The 9,500-nt window shown below is 39.7% G+C and overlaps 1 non-coding gene across 1 annotated transcript; it reads left to right on the top strand.

Moving 5' to 3' along the window:
- The first annotated feature begins 290 nt into the window (after positions 1-290).
- On the top strand, positions 291-372 carry trnal-aag (transfer RNA leucine (anticodon AAG)). The gene has a single exon. It is a non-coding gene; the product is annotated as a tRNA-Leu (tRNA).
- Positions 373-9,500: the final 9,128 nt, after the last annotated feature.

Raw genomic sequence — 9,500 nt, 5'->3', positions numbered from 1 at the left:
TGGTCTCAGCAGGATTTAATGTGTATTCCTATATATGTACAAATACTATAAACTGATTGATTGCAAAATAAAAACTGAATCAGTAAACTGAGAAATCATTGCCACAAGTGTCGAATGTTACATTTTTCTCTCCTCAGTGATGCTGGCAACAATATTCCCATTACATGCAATTCATGTAATTTAATTATACATTACAATGGTGACTCTTATTTTTGAGGAAACATCTTGAGTAAGCCTACTGATATACCCCCTCACTTGCTGACTGATTGAATTTTTGGCATTCTATAGAAGGTAGTGTGGCCGAGTGGTCTAAGGCGCTGGATTAAGGCTCCAGTCTCTCAGGAGGCGTGGGTTCAAATCCCACCACTGCCATTTAAGACATCTCTTAATAGTCTATCAGCATTATCTGGTGCTTTATACAGCAACCTGAAATGCCTTTTGTTTGACAGAAAAACACTGGTAGCCAGAAGCAAGTACTTGATTTTTTGTAAGGTAAAGGTGAGTCTTCACAGTCATTGGATGACGGCGTGTCTATGGCTTTGTCATGCCATAATGGTTGACAAGTTGCTGTCTTGCTCATGGTTTACAAAAGACCCAGAGAAAACACAGGAAGTTGAGGTGGTCAAATCAAATTGATCATTGATGAAAATCAAAATGGCAAATTTTGTTCCCCTATCTCCAAAGATGTTCAACAACCAAGTTTTGAGGGTGAGAGCAGAGTGGCGCAGAGGAAGCGTGCTGGGCCCATAACCCAGAGGTCGATGGATCGAAACCATCCTCTGCTAACTATGACTAATTTGGAGCAGCTTCACTTGCAATGATAAAACATCCATTGACACACGTCAAAGGTGCAAAGTCTTGCCACTTCACTGCTGGAGAGAGCAGTATAAATTTCCCAAGCACCTTACTCAAGTATTGTTGAAATACCAGCCTGTGACAGTTGTCTGTTTTCAGTGGAATCTTTGGGTTTGGCTGCTCTTTTCTGGACCTACAGTTAAGATTTTTGCAAGGAATTTGGGATAGTCTGGGGACACAAGGTCACTGCAATGTCCATCAAATGCTATCAGATGCCACTTAACAACGACTTAACAAATGCTCCACACATTGTTAATACCTCAGTCAATGACTCGATAAACACGGCCATACAAGAAAACGTCAAGCTCTGTAACTGAAAGCATATTGGCACAGTGGATTTGTGTTATGCCTATAACCCACAGGTGGATAGACACCAGCAATCTTCTGCCAAGTGGCCCTCCCACCTGTTGCCTATGATTTTTCATCTGAGTTATCATGTTGATTCTGAAATCCACTGCCACAAACGTAGAAAGTTAGATTTCTTTCCTCATTGATGCTAACACAATATTCCCATTGCAGGGAATTCATGTCATTTAATAATGCCTTCCAATGACTCTTGTCTTGTCAGAGTGGCTGAAAGCACTGGATTTAGTCTCCAATCTGTCATAGATTGTGGATTCAAATCCTACCAATAATATATGACAACCCTGTAACCTAACTTAATTTACATGTGTTGGAATCTTTAAACATTGGTGAAAATGCACAATATTTATGGTACAAGCACTGGTATTTTCAGAGAGACAGTTTCAAAGGAAACACTCTGTTCCCCCGTTGAGGAGGCCAATGACCTAAAGTTCTTGTAAATACTATGGTTTGAGTGTCTGAGCAAGAAGCAGCTGCATAAATTTCCTTGTAATGTCAGGGTCAGCAAAATTGCGTCTGTCTGCATAAACTATTCGCGTTTTGTTGGAGTGAAAAGTGACACCATTTAGAGGACACACTTGTACACAACGCCACAAAACTTTTTTTTATCCTAATAAATCATTGCTTTGAGCTCTACAGAGGAAGCCTTTTTCAGGTTTTAAGATGTGTTCAGAAGGACTTCTGCAAGTACACCCTTCTTGTCCACTTAAATCATAAAGTGGGTCATCATCCTCAACCTCAGGGAGACACCATCGAGCCCCCTCAGTGTGTTTAGATTTATAGCATATTATTATTTCCTGGTGTTGGATATGGCCGATGGCTTACAATTTTCTTTTCTCAAAACTTTGTCCTAAATGGCGGTCCATAAACACTAGACTTGAAATGCTGGACCTGCCAACAGTGATTAGAGTTATTTCCCTCAAGTGAGCTTACATTGACAGTGCAGTAGCTTTACTATTAGATTTTTACTGAATATGACACGTGACCTGAAAAACAAATAAAGTTTTGTTGTTTGTCAATCATTCGAAACCTTCCCAATTCAGCACCTGAATGACAAATTTCAGGCCCAGCCTCATTAAAATATAGTGCTGCAACTTGCAGAAGCACCTGCCTTTTTAAAGAAAAAAATCAACTCAGGCCAAGTTATGTCCAGTTCAGAAAAGGCAATGCATTTATCCATACACGGATGTGTCTATGTGTTTGTGTATACATGTCTCCTACATAATCATTTTGTGTTCTTCAAAGTCAAATTCTTGCATTGGCAGAAGAAAGCTGGTGATGAATTGACACCAGTTGGACACATTGGCTTATTCATGATTTCATAAAGGATTTTTATATCCATTATCAGAGTATCTGACTGGCTGTCAATGAATAACATGGATCTTCATTACAAGTAAGCTGAACAGTTTGTTTGTTTTTTTATATATATATATATTTTTGCTTTGAATATTTAACCAATGCTAGTTTGACTTCTTTTAGCGTGTCAAAAAATTCCATCAGCTGCCAAATGTGTCCCAACTATATTTGTTTACTCCCAGGTAAAAATTCACTCAACAACTACAATCTACAGTCTCTCAACTGTATCATTAGGTCGTCATCTCGGAATGGAGTTTACAGTGCTGAAAAGCATGCCCAGTCATAATTTTTTGATATCACTGCTCCAAGGTCAAGAATGAAAGTAGATACTCATCTTTTAAGACAACATGGATGGGCAGTCCTAGAGTGCGATGGGTAAAATCTATCACTACTGTCAGGTAAGAACCTTAATATTAGACAATTTTGCAATGTTATTTGTCCAATGACAACATTTTTAGAATTCTGAATTTTTTTCATATCCCATTGAGCTGGTGAAATCATGACTACTTAGCTTGATGTCAACATATCCATTTCTATGACAACAAATTACATACATAATTCCTGCTTATTCCTGCTTTCTGCTTATTATATAGTAAAGCTATAGTATAGCATTGAAGATAATGAAGCTATAAATATTCCCACTGCTATAGTTGTTAATGCAACCTTTACCTTCTATTAATAACAGTTAGCATCCATTTGTGTGACACAGCAGACCATTGTTAAGACAAACATTGTGTATGGATTTAATTTAAGTCAATTCCAAATTGATTTTTCTTTGCATGTATTTTTGTGTTGATCTGCCTGTGCTCACTGCCTACCCCATGCATAGTCTACGCCTGTGCACTCTTTTTATTAATCCCTGCAGGGCCTGGGGGGCATTGTGCCTATGGGACAGCTGGGGAGTCAGACCTATTGACCCCTGGCACAACACAAGTAGCTGAATTTGGCAATATGGACAGTGGATGATGCCAATGGTGGAGATGGTGGATTAGCACAACAGCTGAGGGGAACAATGGAGCAAAAGAACAAGGTGGCTCTACAGGGTGATGTTGTCACACAAAAAATATCAGTGCCAGATTGAAGAGAAAGACAAGAGCAAAGTGAGCCTTGTATCAGAAGAGGGAGCAAAGGATGCAAACTTGAGATGTCTACTCCAGTACCAAAGCAAGCCAGCTAGTCAATGGATGAGCATGGCCAGTCAGCCAGCCCACCCATGCAGAGTGCTCTCTGCCTGGATCTGTGAACAGCTGTCTCTATGCTGAAGGGTGCTCAGGGGAGAGGCTGGGCTGGACAAGAGTAGACTGGATACTGGTGGTTTAGCACAACGAACAGACCTGCAGCTCCAGAGAGAGAGTGGACCAGAGAACCAGGGACCCCGGCCAGGTGGTTGCTGTCGCAGTAATAAACATGTGAAAACTCTAGTCAGAGCTGTTTCCAACGTGACCAAGTAAGACAAAGCCTGACAGTTAATAAAAAAATGCATCAACTGAACACCCATAGTCTTGCAGAGAATCAATAAAATTCATACAATGAATCAGAATATATTTTTCACATACTTAGAAATAAATCTAAAAAGCAGGGGAAATGGTTCTCCAATGACCATTAAATGGAATTCATCACAAAGCCAAAGTTGGAGTCACCACTGCCTGGGGTTATACAAAACTACAGAGCACTTGTGAAAAAGAAGCAGTGATAAGTAGTTTTCTCTGTAGCTTATACAGGCAGCAGGCAACACCTGGAAACAAACAATATCGCACACACATACATGCACAAATGACACACTAGTGAACATAAACAACAAAATCAAATATTCCCACAACACATACGCACACAATAAATCCAATAAATGGGAGAAATTAAGTAAACACTTAAATGTTTGAATTTAATATCCCATCTGCAAATGTAACCGATGTTTAATACTCAGCTCACACATGGATACACATGAATGCACACAAATCTAGGCACACAAATTTACATAAAAGATTCACACAATTACAAATGGACAAAAACATAACACATACATGCTCAATGACCTCAGATGCTCGAGCTTGCTCCCTTAACCAAACACAACACGTTGATTGACCTGACCTTTGTTAATGTCACATCTGTCCTCCCCTAAGTCCTCCTGGGCCACCCCTGATTGGTTAATATCCCTGTTACGCTCCAATAGGTTGAAATTTTAAAGATAACCTGTCCATTTCTGAAGACAAGGAGAGAGAGGTAAGGAGTTGGAGGACAGGAGGCAGATGAGGCGATTGACTGATACACGAATGGTTCGATGACAAGAAGGTGAAAAAGGTGACTGTTTGGCCATGTCAAGACACACACACACACACACACACACACACGCACGCACACACACACACACACACACACACACACACACACACACACACACACACACACACACACACACACAATGCTCACATTCAACCTCAAGGTGTTTGTGAACATTATGGACATAAACAATCACACAATGCATGCCAGAGTGATTGATGTATGTGTGTGTGTGCATCAGTGTGGATTTTTGTGTGTGTAATACATGGGCTGCTATTGTGCAACAGCATCACAGCAGTGTCCCCTGTTTGGTGCTAATCTCACCAATTCATCTCTCTCTCTCATCTTCTCAGACACACACACACACACACATACACACACACACAAACACACACACACATTATGTGTCACTGTTTGTCTTCTCTCTCTACCCTCCTCAGCAGTCATTGGAAACATTATAGAGCAAAGCAGATGTTGGCCAATTATCTTATTGTAAATGATACCAGTAAAGACGTAGCTTAAAGGTCTGCTGAAAAAAACAAGCAAGGTTTTGTACAGAGCCATGATGATGTAGAAATGTTTGGTGTGTTTGTTTTTATACCACTGTTGAATGGCTAATTTGTCCTTTTCACTTCCTTACAATGAGATTTTACACTGTGAACAGGCTGCTGCATTTTGAGATGCAAACACAACATTTCATTGCTAACATTGGTGTCGTAAAGAACGCTTTGCCTGCCTAATGTGTACATTAGACACGCCACCAGCGCCCACAGCAGGATTCGATCCGGGACCTTCTAGCTGTGAGGCGACAGTGTTACCACTTGTTCCACTGTGCCACCTCATTGTTAGACCGCGCTCCGTAGTGGCTGTGGTAATTGGTAACAGCAGCAGAGTAGGAAATCAGAAATCGTAGTATTAAAAGCAAGAAAGTCTGGGGGGTGGATGGATCGGACAAAAAAAAAAAAAAAAAAATGTTGACCTATTTCCTATTTTAATACACTTATGTAATGAAGGTAACAGTAACATTTTAACCCAAACCGTAAACTTTTCTCAAACATAACGTAGAAGCTATGGAGCTGAAACCTAAACAAGTAGGTTTGGTGCATACTGTAAACCCAAGCAAACTGCGACAGGCTCATTACATCAACCGCGTGACAATAAAGGTCCGGTACACCTATAGCAGGTACTCTACAAAGGTCAGATATGTTATGTTGGGAACACCCATTTATATCATTTTGGGAGTCATTGGCATTCAACCTATACAATCATTTAGGTATGAGGTCATGGAATAATGGAAAATATTCTGTGCCATAAAAAGTCAGAATGAAGATATTATATTTGTTTTGCTAACTGGCTACCATCATCAGAAAGGCTAACATTGTGTTAGCAAAGATTAGCAGCCATACACAGTAAGTGTACAAAATGACATATTATACCACATGGCCATGAACAAAACATGTTAGGTTACATTAAAACTTACTTGGTGGACAACTCTCTTGTTTATGTTGGCACTGATAGTTCCTTCAATTTACCTTTGAATATGTTTCCATGCTGTTGAAATCTGTCTGAACTTCTGTCCATGACAGAGTAAAAAAAATAACTAACTATAAGGGGTCATATTTGCTGTGGAAAAGTAACTCAGATCAGTTGATTTCAAATGATATATCCATTTGACTAAGCCTTTATCCACTGTTGCCATTCATTGCCATCTTTTTTTTTTTCTGCTATTGCCCTAGTGTCTCTTTGGAGTTTCTCAGTTTGGTCCATGTAACTAATTTTGTATTTCTGATATATCTTAAACACGACAAAGTGTGAGAAGTGCATCTTAAGCTTGTTACACATCTGTTGTGTACCTCTGTTTTGTCCTTAATTTATGATTTGTCTAAAAGGATACATACACTATATTTCCTGTGACTGATTTACAATGAAACCCACCCTGAGTTTTCCCTTTTTCAACAAACCTTTTCTGTTCAAATCTTGGGTCCTGTAGATCTACACCTGGTTTTTCATTTAGAAAATCTATCTGTTGTTGCTGGTTTTGACCATTACACTGACAGTCATGAGGTCTTTTTATCTGTAGTTCTCATCAGATACTGCCACAAGAATAACGGAACAGTGTCTCTTTGGAGCAATTTTAACATGACAATGTTCTCCAATCCTTGAGATGCTTTTATTTGTACAGGTTTTACATTTATGCTGCTGAGGCAACTCACAAAGTTGCAAAGCCTCCCAAAGTCACGCACAATAGGGTCTCAGTTGGGAAATCCACACAACAACCTTTCAAAGCCAACCAAAACACAAGATGCACTTTGCTGTAAGCTCTTGACTATGATTATACTCAAAATCAAATACAACATCAACCAAATACAGCCATGAAGTGTATGAATCATTTTTTCTTCTTCAGGCCTAAAATTTAATATGACAAACTTCCTGTCTCCCTGGCATCACTGACGCAGCGCAGTTGTCTCGATAGAGCTCAGCTGTCACTGTCTCCTAGGGTAGCAATTCCAAGAGATTATGCTGAACTTCTTCTCAGATTCAACAGACAGACTGTTTCCTCTTTCAATGTGACCTGAATTGATACAGCGTGACGTACGTTAACTTAGGTAAGCACAGTTCCTCATATGTAGAATCCAATACCCAATAGAGTCTTCAGACGTAAGAGGATGAATAAAGAAAAACCTTATTTGGACACAAAGCCAACCTCACAGTTTCGGTAAAGGGTTAACGTAAGAGGTTAACTGTCAGAGTTGGGGTGGAATTATACAATAAATCTCTTGCACTGCTTATCTCCATTCCCCTACATAGAGCATTAACAAACACACATGGGTAAGACATCCAGGTCTCCTGAACCTTCTTCAGTTCAGTTGACCAGCTCAAGATTTCTTTCTGAAATTGGCATAGTGAACAGAATCTGAAGACTGTGGTGTGTGTTTCTTAACCCCTACAGCACCACTGCAGGGTGTTTTTTCCAGGTTAGCTTCAGATAAAACCCACACTGAGGAAAAAACTGTTTGAATACGTTGTGGTCTACCTCTGTTTTGTCTGCCTTTGTGATGTTTCATTTTGTTGTTAAAGTGGCAACTTGTTTAATACTCATACCCTAATGATGCTTATTGCACTACATGAAGTGTCCATAGCTGTTTTATTTATTACTGCTCATTTTTGAGTAATTATCTGAATTTGTGGCAGCTACTAAAGGTGGAGCTAATCTTAATGAATTTATATACCAGAGGGTAGTTTAATTTAAAAAATTACATTGCTGTTTGTGTATTGATTGTATTTTGTTTTAATAATGTGCATTTCCAAAGACCATAACAAACTGTAACAGAATTATAAAACACAGCTGTGAGAATTTAGGGTAGGCACAAAAGTAGAGCAATGTGAACTGCTACCAGCACAGACTTAATTAATTGCTTATTAGTCAATGTAGTGACTATCTTTAAAATCAGTTACTTTAATTTGGCAGGCAAAGACATTTTAAGAGGTCAAACATAGACTTGGATTGTTAGAAACAAGCGGTGTGTTTCAGACAAAAGGAAGTGCCCCTCCTTTCCTCAAACTGGCTCAGAGGACAGCAGCTCTACTAGCACACACACAGACAAGAGGAAGAACTGGACACTGGTCCAGAGACTGTGGGGTCAGGAACAATTGTCACAGACCTTACGTCCATACATCTCACAACATGTCGCAGGTAACACACAGCTTCTCTTACACCATGTTTAATCATAACAGTGAATAGTAATGACAAGCAGAAATCAGTATTATTATTATTATCATTTAAGTCAGTGCTACATGTTTTTAACCTTGGGTTCTGGGACTCGTAGTACAGACTGTCTTATAACACTCACACAGGAACACACATCCCTTGCTGTTCCTTTGGGTCGTATCTCTGACACTGAGTGATTGGTACTTCCGCAGGTATCAGAGCAAATTCACACTTGATTTGAACATTTACACCCACTCCTAAAATTGCAACTGTTGCTTCCCTTGGAGTTTATTATAGGCCTTGCACGACACAATACAGGCTTTGCAACCTTGGCTCCTCAACATGGCTTTGAAACTAAATGTAGTTTTGCTACACTTTGAGCTATGTCATCTCCCGTAAGCCACAGTTAAAGGCAATAACCTGTTGTCATTGAGTCTCTTCTAGAACACGGTGTTCTGACGCCTGCTTCTGGCCAGTAATACATTTATGTACCTGAAGGCTGACAGACCTGAAGAGTGGTTCTTTGTTCAATATGTGAGAGCTGTAAATGTGATCATTCTCATGGCAATTCAGATTTTGACTGATGTTCATATTACCTCATGATTCTAAACTTTACACAGTGGTGCATTTATGTTCAGCATTACTATCTCTGGTAGTTTTATTCTTTTACAATATAGGCCTCGTAGGTGAGGAGAGACCTTGCTGACCTCATTGACTTGATGGATGTGTGTTGTGTCTGGGAAAGCATGGAAACAGCAACCATTCTCCTCCTGAAATGTTTGATGGAAAGAGGTCACAGGACATCGCCTACTTGGGATACATTTGGGAAAATGGTTTCCTCCTCCTTTCATCACACAGCATTATGCTGCTGTCTGCAGTTCCTCCTCCACACACCAGAAATGTTCTCCCTCTCATGACCAGTTACTGCAAGCATTAGATT

Source organism: Chaetodon trifascialis, chromosome 5 (genome assembly GCF_039877785.1).
Source record: "Chaetodon trifascialis isolate fChaTrf1 chromosome 5, fChaTrf1.hap1, whole genome shotgun sequence".
Lineage (NCBI taxonomy): Eukaryota > Metazoa > Chordata > Actinopteri > Chaetodontiformes > Chaetodontidae > Chaetodon > Chaetodon trifascialis.
This window is presented reverse-complemented; position numbering and strand designations above follow the sequence as displayed.